Source organism: Symphalangus syndactylus, chromosome 7 (assembly GCF_028878055.3).
Source record: "Symphalangus syndactylus isolate Jambi chromosome 7, NHGRI_mSymSyn1-v2.1_pri, whole genome shotgun sequence".
Lineage (NCBI taxonomy): Eukaryota > Metazoa > Chordata > Mammalia > Primates > Hylobatidae > Symphalangus > Symphalangus syndactylus.
In genome coordinates, this window is record NC_072429.2 from 9,659,715 (window position 1) to 9,676,802 (window position 17,088).

A 17,088-nucleotide genomic window follows, 5' to 3' on the forward strand; every position below is an offset into this window, starting at 1 on the left:
CCCTGCTCCACTTCCTGCTTCCAGCGAGCCTCCCACCCACCCCCATCCAGGGAGTGCTGGGGGATGGCCCCGGGTCTGGGGGGAGCTGCCACAAGAAAGACACATTTCCTGCCTAATGGAGGTGGTTGGGTTGGTAATGAGTGTTCCTGCTAATTTGGAGGAATGATTTAACACCAGGAGGAGCCTGGGAAAACATCTTCTGAATAGAAAGAGTGGAACGACCCCCACCAGACAGCGGCTCCGAGTACCGTGTTACTACTTGGGCCTTTGGATCTGTCTACACAGGGAGGGACTGAGAACCCCGGGAACTGCATCCTTAGGAAGGAAGTGGGAAGGCAGGTGCCAGCTCAGTGTCTAGAGCTAAAGAAGGGAGGAAAGCCCCTACACACAGGTTCCCCCACCCCTCAGTGAGGCATTGGGGGCAGGGCCCAGTAGAGAGGCGGGAGAGCTGCTTGTGGACCATGGCCGGCCACCTCGCCAGCTGGACACCTCTGGGCCTCACTGTCTTCCCAGCTGCAGGGATTAAAGGGGACAGTGAGGGGTGGGGCAAGCCCTGCACATGTTTGTCTGTCCATTCAACATTGTTTTTGAAGCACTTACTATGTGCCAGATGTTCCTCTGTGCCCTGGGGCTCTGGTGGGCGTGTCCTCGGAGGTCCCTGCTCATGTTCCAGTGGAGAAGGAAGAGGACGATGGACAGGCCAGCAGATAAATGAACAAGAAAGACAGCATGTGGTCTGCACCAGTGGCAGCACAGCTGATGGAGCAGGGACCTGGGGCAGGAGAGGGAGGTGGGGAGCTAAGGCCTGGGCTGCTGAGGATACGGGAGGGCAGGCCAGCCGGGGAACAGCAGGGGCAAAGGCCAGGAGTGGGGGCCAGCCTCAGAGGTTTGGGGGAAGTGACAGAAGCAGACGGAACAAGGGAGTGGGGGGAAGCGTGTGGCCCTGGAAAAGAGTCTGGATTTCCTTCCACTGCAGCCAGAAAGTCACTGGAAGCTTCAGCACGGGAGTTCCGTGATCTGATTTACGTTACAAAACACAACCCGAGATACTCTCGTGTGGAATGGAGAGACTGGGGAGGAGGTGACAAAATGTAGGAGGCTGTAGTGAGAGAGGAGGGGGTTTGGACCAGGGGGGCCGGTGAGGGAAGTAGCTGGGCCTGGGATAGGTCTGGGGTGGAGCCTGCAGCCTCTGCTAATGGGTGCCTGTGGGAGGCCATTTAGAGAAGAGCAGGAGGAGGTCTGATCTGGAGCCTGAGCCATCCCTGAGCCAGGACTGGCCAGCCCTGGAGAGGGGAAGGCCGTGGGAGGGAAAGCAGGGAGCTCTGCTGGACTCTGGATTCCAGGAGGGACCTGGGAACCTGAATTTTTAATGAGCTGACCCCCCCCCAAGGGATTCGGGTGAAGCCTGTGCTCTCAAATTTCAACTCTGGACTTGGAATTCTATATGTGTAAAAAACGTAGCCTGCGCATTCCAGTTGCCAAGTAAGGGGTAGAATATAAAAATTTAAACATAGAAAACATTTGTCATTTCACTCATTGCGACTCTCTCCTCCCATGAAACAGCAAAGGGAAGACTCCGGGGTCCCCTCCCTCAGCAAGGAGGTGGGTGCGCTTTCCCGGGAGTCCTCCCCTCCTGCAAGGGCCTCTTCTCTTTCACACTCTGAGATTCCAAGTGTAGCAGCCCTCTTCGAGGTGCTTACAGCCTGCATGTGAGTGGAGGAACTGGCAGATAAGAGGCCAACACCCCCAAACTACCAACGATTCCAAGGGTCTGATGCAAGAGCTCAGCCACCCCTGGAGATGACTCAGTAGTTAAGGGGAGCTGAAGGTGGCAGCTTCCCCTCCAAAGCGTACCTCTTCTCACACACAAGCCTGGGAGGTCGGCCGTCTAGGGCTCATGGACCAGTGTGTGCATCAGAGACCCAGGTTCCTTCTATTTATCTGTTGCCCCTTCCTAGCACGTGGCCTCTATCCTAAGGTCTCCTCATGGCCCAGAAAGACTGCTGGGCTTCCAGTCATAATGTCAGGCTGGAAGCGGAAAAATGGAGGAGCAAAGAGGGTCTAGCTCCTTCTTCTCAAGGAGTCTGCCCAGAAGTCCCACACACATTTGCTTACATCTCATTGGCCAGAATTCAGTGCACTGACCACACCTAGCTGCAAGAGAGGCTGGAAAATGTAGGGGGTTTTTTTGTTTTGCTTTCTTTTTGTTTTCTTTAAGCTGAGCCCCTTGCTCAGAAGGATAGTGAGAGAGAAGGGAGAAAGGAGTGTTGGAAGGCAATCAGGCACCTTGGCCCCAGGACATTAGTGGTGACAACATGTAAATAAGATCAAGGCCTGCCCCTGCTTAAAACTCTCCTGTCCTCTTCACCACGGCCCCACAGCCCTAGTTGATCCAGGCCCTGCCCCACCCGTTCCTGACTCATCTCCTCCTCCCTCTCATTCAATGTGTGTTGAGCTCATCCCCCAACCCCCCAGGGCCTTTGCACTTGCTGCTCCCCCTGCCTATAACACGTTGCCCCAGGATCCTCATACAACTCACTCATCTCATCATTAGGCCCCGGCTCACATGCCCCTCCCTAGAGGGCCTGCCCTACGCTCCCTACCACAGTCACTCTCAGCCCCATTCACCTGTTTTCCAGAGCACCCAGAACACTCCAGAATTCGCTCCTGTGTCCCGTGTTTATGCCCTACACGAGGGGGAGACTGTCACTTTTGCCCAAAGCTCAGTAGCACAGCCAGAGAGGCTACCCACATGCAGGTGCAGATGGAGGAGAATCCTTCACTTGTGTTTCCTCCTGCACCGTAGTCTGAGGGGGCCGGTATGAGAAGGCTCTTGCCAGAGGCCTACGTTCAGCACAGCCATTCACATTTTTGGTGGGTTTTTTTTTTTTTTTCTTTTTAAAAATTGAGACAGTCTCACACTCTGTCACCCAGGCTGAAGTGCAGTGGCGTGATCTCGGCTCACTGCAACCTCTGCTGCCCAGGTTCAAGCGATCCTTCTGCCTCAGCCTCCCAAGTAGCTGGGATTTCAGGCATGTGCCACCATGCCTGGCTTATTTTTGTATTTTTAGTAGAGACAGAGTTCCACCCTATTGGCCAGGCTGGTCTCGAACTCCTGACCTCAAGTGATCCGCACGCCTTGGCCTCCCAAAGTGCTGGGATTACAGGCGTGAGCCACTGTGCCCAGCCTAGCCATTGGTGTTAAGAAAGTGCAGTACTTTGTTCCTCCTCACTCGGCCTCACTGTGGGTCTTGGCAGTAGGAGAGCGGTTCCTCCAACTTTCACCATGCCTGTCTGTCCACTTCAGAGGGACAGGGGATTACACACAGGGAGCCCTGCCCTGGAGCTTGGTTGCAAATGTTCACACCACCTCCAGTCTATGCCCGTGACTCAGTAGATACCCTGGATGGCTTGTCACCATCACCCAGAGTCCCTCTGCCCTCTCCCCATGGTTGGGCTGCCCGTGTCTATGGTCATCTCTTTCTTGCTTTGTTCTCTTGTGGACCACAGGCTCAAGTAGCTTCTTAAGAAAGAGGGGAAGAGGCCTGCAGAAGTCTTTTTCTCTCTTCTCATTTGAGAAGTAGTTTATCTGGGTATAGAATTGAGTTTGGAGGTAATTTTCCTTCAGAATTTTGAAAGCATTACTTCTTGTCTTCTAGTTTTTCTGGAAACTTGCAGAAGCTTCTTCTGCAAGTCCCCAAGCCTGGGGACACCCAGGCTTTTGAAGTTCTGCAGCAATGCACTTTGGTATGCCTGTTTTCAATCATTGTGATGAGCAACTGTGAATCCTTTTAATCCCAAAACTGGTGTCCCTCATTTCTGAGAAATGTTCTTGAGTGATTGCGGGTATGAGTCCTTTCCCTCTGTTTTCTCTTTCTTCACTCCTGTTATTCATGTGTTCAATCTCTTGAATTGATCTTTCAATGTTCTTACCTTTTACCTCCGATTTTCCTTTTCTTTGTCTTCTTGCTCTGTTTTCTAGGAGGCTTCCTCCCTTTTGCCCTCTAATCCATCCTTTCGTTCTTCTTTTTTAAAAATCATTCATTTGTGCTTTTCATTTCCAAGAACTCTCCTTCAACTCTCTGTTCTCTGACTGTTCATTTTGTTAGTGCTTCGTGGATGCAACATCTCTTATCTCTCTGAAGTTGTTCATACACTTTGTAAAGGTTTTCTTCGGAGATAACGTTGCATGATCTCTTTCTTTACACTGTTCTTTTTTCTCTTCGTTTTTGTTTGTTTGTTTTGAGACAGAGTCTCGCTCTGTTGCCCACACTGGAGTGCAGTGGTGCAATCTCAGCTCACTACAGCCTCTGCCTCCCAGGTTCAAGTGATTCTCCTGCCTCAGCCCCCCAAGTAGCCAAGATTACAAACGCCCACCACCATGCCTGGCTGATTTTTGTATTTTTTGTAGAGATGGGATTTCACCGTGTTGGCCAGGCTGGTCTCGAATCCTGACCTCAAATGATCCGCCCACCTTGGCCTCCCAAAGTGTTGGGATTACAGGTGTGAGCCACTGCGCCCGGCTTTTTTTTTTTTTTCTCTTTGTCTCTGTTTTCTCTATTCCATGATGAGCTGTCCCTGAGCTGTCTGCTGATTTGAGGCTCATCAGATCATGATCAAGTACCAAAATGCAGATTGGAAGCTCCCAGATCTTGATGAGTCATCCCCTGGCGAAACTCCCAGTGTTGGTAAGTTGAGGTCTTACATTTGGGCTGGCCAGATCCCTAGGAAAGACTCAATCTCCTGCCTGGTAAAACGCTCTGGCTTATCAGCTTCTGGAACTGATTAAGGTAAGGAAGCTGGGCAGGGGGGTCCCAGGATTCTGTAGCCCCCGTTTTCAGTACAGCAGCTCTTAGCTGTGCCTCGCCTCCCCCAGTCTAGTGCATAAACCTTGGACTTTTGCTAGTGGTTGGGGAGAGGATGGGAGTAGTGATCTGACAGCCTGCAGGGAGGCAGGGGATCTAGAGCCTATGGTTTTCAAAAGCTTTTGCTCCGCTCTTTCTTGTTTTAACTCGCATTCATCCCCATTTCCAGGTGTACCTGCAGCTGCAAGTTCCTGAGGCTTTGAGGGCTCAGAGACGTGAGTAGATTTGGATCTCTTCTAGAGAATCAAATGGCTTAAGGTCCTGTCCAACGGAGCCCTCTCTGTCAGGTATCACTCATCTCTCTGTTCCCAGCTTCCACAACTGCGTTGCTGTCAACTCCTCCTCTGTTATCTTTCTTATCAAGTTGGTGTTTTTTAAAAGATCATTTGCTGTCCAGGTGCAGTGGTTCATGCCTGTAATCTCAACATTTTGGGAGGCTGAAGTGGGAGGATCAGGCCAGGAGGCCTGAGTTCGAGATCAGCCTGGGTGACATAGTGAGATCCCATCTCCACAAAAAATAAAACAAGTATCGGGGCATGGTGGTGCACTCCCGGAGTCCCAGCTACTTGGAAGGCTGAGGTGGGAGGATCGATTGAGCCCAGGAGGTGGAGACTGCAGTGAGCTATGACCGCACCACTAAACTCCAGCCTGAATGACGAAGCAAGATCCTGTCGCTAAAAAATAAAAATACAATTAAAAAGTTCATTTGTTGTAGTTTTAGTGGGGGCAGGGCGGGAGTGAAATTAGATATGCATGTTCTGTGTGCAATCATATCTCACCCTCCATAGCTTACAAAGGAGATGATGGGGATGACAGTTAGGGCTTCTGATGGAGATGAACAGGCGTGGAACATCTAACCCCCTCCTGTCTAGGGTCGATCCTCACTTTATGAGGCTGAGCCCATCACCCCTTGTAGAAACTGACGATGCCACATACATACTTGCCTGTCATGCCTAGCAGCTAGGCCGGGAGTCTGTGCCCAAGCCCAGCCAATACCAATAAGATGCTCCCACCCCAGATCTGGTCAGGAGCTAGTGAGTGAAGAAGCAGGGGTTGGGGAAGACCTTTGGGGCGGGGTAGCAGCAGGGATCATGCCACATGCAAGGCTGAGGTGGGCACGGCTGGGGTGCTGGCAGCCTTGTTCAAATCAGCTGGGCTCTTCAAAGGATTTGGACCATGATCAGCTAAGAGCCCTGAGTGATTCACACAACTGGCTAGTGGCAGGCTACTGGCAGTTGGGGTCAGGGCAGGGACCTCCTGACAGGATGCCATGTCCTTCTCCCTGTGCCCTTGGGTCCTGCTCAGCCCTTTGGAAGCTGCACCTGGAACCTCCCCAAAGGGGGCTTTCCCCACCTGCAAACTTCTCACAACCTCTGTCCTGCTCTGCCTCTCCAGACCGACCCTCTCCTGCCCTTCCCAGTCCTGGACCCTTAACCTCCTGTCCCTTATCCAAAGGCAAGTCTGTTAGTCCATTTCTGTGGCTATAACAAAAAACTGCCAACTGGGTAAGTGGTAAAGAAAAGAAGTTTCTTTCTCACAGCTCTGGAGGCAGGGAGGCCCACAGTCAAGGTGCTGGCCGGTTGGTGTCTGCCGAGGGCCTGGTCTTTACTTCTACCATGCTGCTTGGCTGTTGCATCCTCCAGAGGGGACGATGGCTGTGTCCTCACCTGGCAGAAAAGCAGAAAGGCAAAAAGGGCCTCAGCTGTCTCCCTCGAATCCATTCATGGGGTGGAGTCCTCAGGACCTAATCCCTTCCCAAAGTGCCCAACTCTTAACATTCCTCCAGTAGGGATTCCGTTTCCACGTGCATTTTGGAGGGGGCCACACTTCAAGCAGCAGCAAAGGCCTGCCCTGTGGCTTACAGCATAAGCTTATGCAGCCCACTGGGTTCCAGCTCTCCATCTGCCCTGGCCATCTCAGCTCCTCCTCTGTTCCAGCCAGCTCCATGCTCCCACACCTGTAGAACGCCTTGGCCACCACACTTCTCTCCAGCCAATATCTAAATATTTTTAAAAACATTTCCTATTTCATACGTTTACACCTGTTCTCCTTGCTAGAAATGTTAAGTGCCTTACCCTTTCACTGCAGAGTCCAGGGCCAGGCAACTTGCAAACAATACAGATATACTTTTTGCAAAATGTCCAATAAATATTTCTTCACTTCCCTGCTCTGTCAAGGAAGAAAGCATTTATGAACTCATGTAGGATTTATAGACACAAATGTTGGTAGTGAAAGTTATTCGCCCATATCTGACCTTAGTTGACAACTAGTTTTTATTGTAAAAACAATATAACATGAAACATTTTTGGGAAAAAATGGGGAAATCATCCATAATTCTACCTGGCACAACTATTTTCATTTTTATTTTTCCATGTATATTGCCTTCAAGCCCTTTTCCTAAAATGTCCATAGCTCCAATGCTGGTAGTTACTCCCCATAAAACCTAGCTCACAGGACATGTCCCAAGGCAGCTTTCCTGGACCCTGAGTAACTCCTTGTCTCTCTGCCTCTGTCCTTGACCTTCTCACCCCAACTGCTGTTCCTCGTTTTCATGTCTCTCCTGCCCTGATGGGACCAGGAGCTTCCTGGGGGCAGAAGGGCTCCGGCGAGTCTCTTGTGTCCCAAGCACAGAGCCTGGCGCGTGGTTTGTGATTCTTGCGGTCACAGTTTGCCATTCTGTGCTGTCACTGTGTGTTAGAACAGACGCCTTTTCCCTTGTTGCTCTGCAGTTTTCATAACGATCATTTTTAACCACTCCAGAATATTTCATCAAGTGGATGTTCCATAATTTAGTTAACGAGTCCCCTACCGGGGAACATTTGGGTTGTTTCCAGTTTTTTCTCTATTACAAATAATGCCGCAACAACTGTTCTTGTGCAAGATCATTTATTTCTCCTTTTGAGTAAATTCGTGGAATCCCTGGGTCAGGCAGGCCCCTGGGCTTGGGCACGGCTCACAGGGAGGGACAGAGTGCCCCTACCGCCATCCCTTCCCTCAGCATAAACACATTCTGTGATGACACAGATCTGTCTCCCTGCTCTTCTGAGCAGTCAGAGATTGTGTTGTCCTCATTCAGCAAATGTTTATTAAAGTTTTATCTATCTTGGATTCTCCAGAGCCTTGTCTTATGCCTTCTGGCTGCTGTAATAAAGCACCATCAGCTAGGTGGCTTACAAACCATAACAGTTTGTTTCTCACGGTTCTGGAGACTGAGACAGAGATCAGGGCACTGGCAGGGGTTCTGGTGAAGGCCACTCTTCTGGTTTTGGACGCCAACTTCTCATTGTGTCGTCATGGCAGAAAGAGGGCCAGAGAGCTCTCTGGAGTCCCTTTGATAAGGGCACCAATCCATTCACAAGGCTCCACCCTCACGACCAGGAGATTGAGGTTACTTTTTTTTTGGAGAGACAGTCTCACCCTGTGGCCCAGGCTGCAGTGCAGTGTGGCAATCTCGGCTCACTGCAACCTCTGCCTCCTGGGTTCAAGTGATTCTCCTGCCTCAGCCTCCCGAATAGCTGGGATTACAGGTGTGCACCACCACACTCAGCTAATTTTTGTATTTTTGTTAGAGACGGGGTTTCACTATGTTGGTCAGGCTGGTCTGGAACTCGCAACCTCAAGTGATCCGCCCGCCTCGGCCTCCCAAAGTGCTGGGATTACAGGCGTGAGCCACCACACCCTGCAGAGGTTACTTTTGACCACCTTAAAACCATCACATTGGGGGTTAGGGCTTTGACGTAGGAATTTGGGGGGATACAGACATAACAGCCTGTTACAAAACCTGGTGTGTCTGAGACATTTGTGGCCTTGGCCTGATGTGCCTGCCCCACATCTGTGCCCCATCTTCTGGCCGCTGTCTGATTTTCTCCTGGGGAACCCCCACCCGTGCCCATGTGCCACTTCAGTGGGACTGAGGTGACTTTCTATTCCCCAGCAGACTTGGGCATCAGGCCTGGCCAATCAGAGTACTATATCTCTGCTTTGCAGGGATTGGTTCAGGGAATGTCACATGACTGAGTCGGAGCCAATGATTTGCAACCTTGAGACACTTAGCAATGCCCTTTCTTCCCCTTGACCTCAGGGCTGTGAGGACGTCCCAGGAATGATGCCTTAATGTCGCTGATGGAATATTGACATAATATTGACAGCGAACATCGGAGCTCCCTGCAGCCAACTTGCCACTGTCTAGGGAGAACCCCTGAAGATGGTGCCAACACAAGGCGAGAACGCCAAGGGAGGCAGAGAGAACCTTCCTTCATTTACTCCTCCTGCCTCTATGTGCTAAGCCCCACTCTGTGCCAGGCCCATTCCTGGCCCTGGGGAAACAGCCAGGAACAAGAGTCCCTATTCTCACGGTGCTGACATCCTAGTGAGAGGTGACAGCAAGCTGGCAGCCGTCGCAGCCCTCGCTCGCTCTTGGTGCCTCCTCGGCCTCCGCACTTTTGTGTCTAGCATGGGGATTGTAAATGCACCAATCAGCACCCTGTCAAAACGGACCAATCCACTCTCTGTAAAACAGACCAATCAGCTCTCTGTAAAATGGACCAATCAGCAGGATGTGGGTGGGGCCAGATAAGGAAATAAAAGCAGACTGCCCGAACCAGCAGTGGCAACCCGCTTGGGTCCCCTTTGGCATCGTGGAAGGTTTATTCTTTAGCTCTTTGCAATAGATCTTGCTGCTGCTCACCCTTTGGGCCTTTATGAGCTGTAACACTCACCGGGAAGGTCTGCAGGTTCACTCCTAAAGCCAGTGAGACCACAAACCCACTGGGAGGAAGAAACTCTGAACACATCCGAACATCAGAAGGAACAAACTCCCCACACGCGGCCTTTAGAACTGTAACACTCACGGCGAGGATCCGCGGCTTCATTCTTGAAGTCAGTGAGACCAAGAACCCACAAATTCCGGACACACTAGCAGGGAGAATCAGGCCCTAAACCCAGTAAGTACACAGGTAAACAGGCGAGTAAGTAAGATTGCTCCAGAAAGTGGCAACTGCAAGGAAGAAAAACAGCTCGTAGGGGTGAGAGCGGGTAGCTGACGGAGGGTGGCTATTGTGGACTGGCCTTCAGGGGGCCTCTGAAGAGTTGACATTTGAGCAACTTGAACGATGTATTCCAGTTGGAGGCAGTCACCTAAGGCCTAAGGTGGGACATGGATTTGTGCATGTTTTTTGCATTGTTTTGTTTTACATTTTTCTTTTCTTTTCTTTTCTTTTCTTTTCTTTTCTTTTTTTTTTGAGACAGAATCTCACTCTGTCACCCAGGCTGGAGGGCAGTGGCATAATCACGGCTCACTGCAGCCTCAAATTCCCCAGGCTCAGGTGATCCTCCCACCTCAGCCTCCCAAGTAGTTGGGATCACAGGCACATGGCACCACACTCGGCTAATTTTTGTATTTTTTGTAGAGACGGGCATCTTCCTATGTCCCCCTGGCTGATCTCAAACTCCTGGGTTCAAGCGATCTGCCTGCCTCCAGCTCCCAAAGTGCTGGAATTACAGGCAGGAGCCACTGTGTCCGGTCTTTAATTTTTCAAATATGGTAAAATACACATAACGTAAACTACCATTAACCATTTTTTTCCTGCACAGTTTAGTAGATACGCAGGTTTTGAAGATATTTTTGAACCCCTGGATCCAGCAGTTTCCAAAGCCATCTGCTTCCTGACTTTTCAGGTTTATAAGCCAGTAGTCACCCCAAGTTTTAACTGGATTTTCTGCCACTGGCTTCTGGAGCCTGAGACAATCAGCATTGTTGGAAATCTCTAGAAACACGCTACTCCCAGCAATGCATCTGTTCCCTGCGTCTCTGCAGCCTCACCAGCTCTGAGTATGATCATCAACCAGCATTAAAGCCTAGAATATGAAATTCAGGGGGAAACAACTGATCCAAGGGGGGTGAGAACCAAAACCGGCTGTGCCTCTCTTCCTGTGAGTTCTCAGTGCCCGTCCACACACAACTGGGTTCGGGCCGCTTTGTTCTTTGCTCTGAGCTATTGTCTTATGGCAGGTTGTGACATTTCCACCTGGAGCTGTTCCGCTCATTGTTCTGGGGACATTTTTATTTTCATATTTAAAGAGAATTTTTGTGGCAGTCTGTGTCACCAAGGGCTGTCAGGAGCCCCTGGCAATATGATTCTGTCTGAAGAACAAAGAGGCAAATTTGCAGAAGATCAAATGCAGAGGCATTGTGAGGGAAGGAGGGCTGAGAGCTACAGATGAAAACCGTGATGGTTCCAGCCCAGATCTGTGCGTTTTGCTGAGATCTGAGAGCCGTGAATAATGCAGGCTCTACACACAGCCCAGGGTGCGCAGCAGCTGGGGGTGGGGAGGAGGTGGGATCCCCCAAACCTCGTTGAAGACATGGCTTCGCTGTGAAGAAGCAGGGTTGGGCACAAGCCCTCCAGGCAGGGCCAGCTCCAGTGAAAAGAGCAGCAAAGAGGAAGGATGGAGTTGAGGGGCTCAGGCCGTGCCGGCATACAGATGAGCGTGGGAAGCCCAGACGCAGGGAAAAACACGATCCACTCCCAGCTTCCCACAGTGGGGGCTGGTGTCCCTGGGGATTTAGGGGGATGCAGAGGCCACAGTGAGCTCTCCTGCTGGACCCTGACTACACAGGTACCTTCTCTGCCAGACTCAGGAAGGTGCCTCTGCAGCCTTTGGGGGTGCAAGCTCTGTGTGCTGCTTCTGGAAGGCCACCTGCTCCCTGGCTCTTCTGTGCCCCCACACCCTCAGCTTGCCCACTGCCCCTCCCGGGCCCAGGCCCAGGTTCAAGCCTGCCCTCCAGGGGCAGGTCTTTTCCACTCTTCCCCCCAGGCTCCAGCCCTGAGCCTCCACCCCTTCTCCAGCTCCTCCCAGCCTCCCCCTACTGCAGTCCCCACCCTACCATCCCTGCTGGGTCCTCTTCCTCCCCTTCTGTCCTAGTTCTCCCTCCCTTCTCTTGGCGCTCTCAAGCCTCCGGTTGGCTGCCTCATATCTGTTGACACAATCTGACTACCCACTGAGTCCTCCTTCCTGGGTTCACTGCCCCAGACCAGTTCTCTCTCTCTCTGCCCAGCTCTGAGACATCTGGCCCCCCTGCCCTGCCCCTGTGCAGCACTCTCTCTGGGAACATGGCCCTTCCTTCTGGGAGTGGATTCTCATCCTGGCCACCTAGTATCAGAACCTTTTTCCTGAAAAGGAAGATCCAGCCCCTCTCTCTGTACACAGAAATGCCAGACATACAACCTGGGCCTTCCCCAAAACACAAGGGTCCACCATCAGTAGCACCTACCCCAACTAGCCAGGGCTACAGAGAGGGAGGGACCCCCAGAATCCATCTCTCTGTGTGGGGCAGTGGCAGCACCAGCAACCTCATCCGGCCTCCAGAAGCAGGGGGACAGGACGCAGAGCTGGGCAGGTTGGGGTCTCAAAGCCAAAGGCAAGGGCAGCTGTGCCTCCGCAGCTCCTTCCCAGGCGTTCAGCCTCTCAGCAAGATGCTCGGCTTCCCAGAGGGTTTCTGGGCTCCAAATATCCTTTCATAAATGCCCTTTCTGTTTACCTGAGCCCGAAAAAACTCCCATTGCTTTGGGTTGTATTTCATTATATTACAGCGAAAGACGCTGCCTTGCCCATCACCTTTTTCATTTTTTTAAAACCCTATTCTAGTATCTCTTTAATATAAATTTATTAAGTTTAAAACATAAATTCATGCAAAGAAAAATATTAAGTAAATTAAAAATTCAAATTATGAGTCCCAAATCCTGAAACCAGAAAAGATTTGACAGTATCAAAATTGTAAATGCATATATATGTCCTTTAAACCAACAATCCCTCCTTTCCTATTCAGCCAGTAAAGCCTGGAGATTAGAGGCCTTTCCAAATCAGGGGATAGAAACCTTCCCCACCTGCCCTTCTCCTCTTTTCTATTTTTGTTCTCACAGCTATAGAGTATCCCACGGTCCTGACAGGCCCTAGCTCATTGAGCCAGCCCCTTGTGGGCGGACACCTGAGTTGTTTTCAATCTTTTGCTCTTGTAGTGCGGTGAATAGCCTTACACCTATGTCATCGAGTTAGTACAAAGTGGAGCATGCATGCAATAAATTTATCAAGGGAGAAAACAAGATACGGAACAGTCCATAGGACATACTAGGTTTTGTACAAGAAAGAGAGAAAATAAGAATATGTTTTCATAATTTGTTATACTTCAACAAAGATACTCTGGATGGACAGATGGAAAGCTGGTAAGCATACCTGCCTTTGTGGTGGGGGTGGGTGGGCAGCAGGTTAGGGGAGAGACTTCCCATTCACCTTTTTTTTTCTTTGAGACGGAGTCTCCCTCTGTCGCCCAGGCTGGCGTGCAGTGGCACCATCTCAGCTCACTGCAACTTCCACCTCCCAGGTTCAAGCAATTCTCCTGCCTCAGCCTCCTGAGTAGCTGGGACTACGGGCACAAGCCATCATGCCCGGCTAATTTTTTTGTATTTTTAATGGAGACGGGGTGTTACCGTGTTGGTCAGGCTGGTCTCGAACTCCTCACGTCAGGTAATCCTCCCGCCTCGGTCTCCCAAAGTGCTGGGATTACGGGTATGAGCCCCTGCACCCAGCTTCATTTACCTTTTAAGCTCCTTCTGCTTTTGGAACCATGTGATTGTATTGCCTGGTTACAAAACAAAAACATAAATGAATGTAGAGGTGGAACACGGAGGTGACCAAAATCCTGACTGTGGCAGCTAATGGCTGACTTTGGGGAGCTGCTCCGCTCTGTGGTCTTGAGCTGTCTCTTGCACTCCTCCTTCACCTGCAGGAGCCAACAGAGAGCCGGAGAGAGGGTGGGGATAGCACTCAAGAGTGCAGACCCCCGCCCAGCTGTGTGCACATGCACGCAGCTGCCAGCAGCAACCAGAGCCACCCCTGGCATCCTGTGTCAAGCCCACAGTGTTCTGGAGTGGTGATGAAAGGCCCCCCTCAAACTGGACACCTTAAATCCTGCGTCCCACCACCAAGGGAAGACTCCAGAGGGGCCTGCCCGGGTTGAGGGACTGCCCAGTGGCAGCCATTTGGCTCGCTTCCCATACTCATGTAGACACAGCCTGGCCCAGGCGGTGACTGCTTCCTACCTGCACAGACACCACCTGACCCACACACGAGAGACCAGCAGAGCAGCCCACACCATTGTCCCCAGATCCTGGCATCCTGAAGAAGCTGAGCTGAGCACACACAATTAAAGTCTCCCCTCTGCAGCCAGAGGAGGGACCTGGGCTTTGGGGAGGGCACCAGGAGCAGGCGGCTGGGGGCAGGGCCATGCTCCCCTTTTGTCTCTAGCTGTCTTTGTTTGAAGATAAACATGCCTCGGCCTCCTTCCCCTACCTGAAAGCCGCTTCTGCCGGTGAGAGAAATCGTACACAATCTCTGCTCTGGATGTACAAAAAGTCTGAAATTGCTTGGAGACCAGGCAGGAGGGAGCGGGCCGAGGCTGGGGGATCCGGGCGGGTAATTGCGGGTCATCCATCTGCCCTGTCGGAGGCGCCAGCCCCGCAGGCTTTGCAGAGAGGACTCTGTGAATTTGCTTTTTCCCCACATCTCGCATTACTTACTCCTTCCTCAGCAGCCATAAAACCTTTTCCTAAAACTGCCCTCAAGCATAATAAACAGGAGACATTTGGAACTCGTGAGAAAGACAACCCCAAAATGATGCACTTGGCCATTCTCAGGGTTCCTGAGCTGAATCTGCTTTGGGGGACTGGGGGGGTTTCCGCTGGACCCCAGCACTGCCGAGGACACCAGGGCTGCAGCATGGAGGGGGGTCTCAGTCTCTCCCTCCTTCACCCTGCTCAGAGGAGTGACCCTGGAAGGCCGCCTCTGAATGGGCCTTAGGGCTTAGAAGCTACCAGAACCAGCTCAGCCCACCTGCATTCCTCCAGGTAGCCCACCAGTGACCCTTGAGTTGGGTTCCGCCTGGCCTAGAGCCAATTCTCTCCCTGACTTGAAGTGAGAGGTGGAGAACAGGGGGCTGGGGTGATGGGTAATGCGACATTGGAATGACCTGCCCAGCACCCAGGCAGGAAGCAGGACCAAATACCTCCCCGACCCGCAGCCCCGCAGGGGGCTAACAAGACCAGAGCTTCGTGCTCCTTGTGGGGAGGAGCCGGACTTGCTGAGAAGCAGGGGCCCAGCTCTGGAGCCTTTTGCCTGGGGAACACGGGCCACCGTGAGCCCTTAGCACAGTCTTGTCACCTCACCGGGTCTTGGCTTCCCCATTGAACAGTGTGAGCGGCACTGTGACAGCAATGGCAGGAAATATGTGTTGCTCACGTGGGACATGCCAGGCCCGGCCCAAGCACTCGATGTGGAGGCTGTCATCTCGCCGCCCAGGTCGGCTGCAGGGTCAGGCTGTGCCGTGGCCAGGTGCGGTGGGGGGGCTGTCGGTAAATAACAACCTTTATTCACAGTCTGTAAAGGCTCCATTAAAGCCAGAGGCTTTCAGAGTCAAAAGGGGCCCTAGGGGCCATGCAGGCCCACCTTCTCTCTCTCAACACCCCAAACTCACGTCCGAGGAGGCTGAGGGACCCTCCTGGGGGCACACAGAGGTGGGGCAGACAGGGACGAGAATGTGGGTCTCCAGGCCGGCCGTGTGGCCGCCTGCCCTTCCTTTCTTCGCTGGCCACGGAGGCAAGGAGTGGGGCGCACAGGCCTCCACCCTTGGTCTAGGAGGTGTCAGCAGTGGGAGGAGGCTCCTGTCCTGGGGCTGTCGCTGCTCTTGCCCTGCCCTTTGGTGGGCTTTGTCCTTGGCTTCTCCTGGTGGGGAGGGCTGGGGCAGCCCCTGGAGACTCCCCGCTCCCCTTCACGAGGGATTCCCGCTCACCCTCTCCAGCTTCCTCTGCCTATGAGAGAGGTGGGAGTGAACCCCAGCCGTGGCCCTCTCCATGCTGCCCGTCACCAGCGGCTGCAGAGGACGGAGCGGCTGGAGGAGCTCACGCCACCTGCTGCTGGGGACGATTCTGGTCTCAGCCTGCAGGGGTGTGGGGGACCCCAGGCCTGGGGCCTGTGGGAGGTGCGTCTGTCAGTTCTGGGGGCAGCAGGGGGTGAAACCCCTGCCAGCAGCCTCACCACCTTTTCAAGGGTAGGGCTTGCAAACTCTCATGCCCACAGCCAAGCCAGCCAGGTGGGGACAGCCCAGGACGGACCCTTGGGGCTCCAGCTGACAGAAACACTCGCAAGACAGGCCGGTGTGGGTGGCCGTGCTGCATTTTGAAGAGGAATCAGAAGCCCGGGCTTTTAACATAGGAAATGTCCTGAGATGTAGGCACTGCCAGTCACACATGACCCATGAGCCCATCCTGCGGGGGTGCTCCCGGCTCCAGAGACCCAGGCCCTCTGTGCAGTGGGGCTGTGCTGGGGCTGGGAGGGGAGACACTCCACTCACTCACACACCAGAGGCTCCCATGGGGAGGCCCCATGTCCCTAAGGTGGGAGCAGCGGCCTGGAGAGGTGGGGCGGTTTGCTGGGACCGCAGGCTGAACGACAGCTCGCACCACCCTCAGAGCCTGTGCTTTCCAGGTGCTTCCCCCAAAGCCACTGCTGCCAGAGGGTGCTGGGATGCCCCCTCCTTTGCCTCCTGCATGCTGGGTCCTCTGATGTGCCCCTTTCTCTGCCAGGAGCTCAGGATGGAACCCCAGACACGGCCAGCCACTCCTCGGCAGGCCAGCCTCAGTCCTCTGTCAAGGCAGCGTTCCTGGCCCACGGGTCTTTGCCACTCCTGTCCTGGCTTGGGCACTGAGCCGTTTTGCCCTCTTACCTCTGTCTACTCGATGTCCCCAGGTGGGTACCTTGGGAGGATTCCTGAGGCAGGACACACTCCTCCTCAGGGCTCTGATGGGCCCCAGTTCCTCATCTGAGCCCCAGTTTCCCAGGCTGTGAGATGGGGCTGATAACCCAGCCATCGGATTCCCAGGGCGGCAGAGGGTGCTGCGGGGTCCGGCATCTTCCGTCACAGGGAAGGAAGGGGGTCCATGCAGGCTGCTCTCCTGGGCCTCAGGTTAATAGGCCTCAGATTCAGACTGGAGACTCACAGAGATGCTCTGTCGGGATGGAGAAGAGAAGACAGGCATGACTCTGCATAGCTGTGGCCATCTCGCCTCTGTCTTCTCCCTCGTTCCCCGGGGAATCTCTCGGCACCTTTGTGAACTCTGTCCTCAGGATCTGTCCAGAACCCAGCCCCACCTTCTGCCTCCCTTGGGCCCTG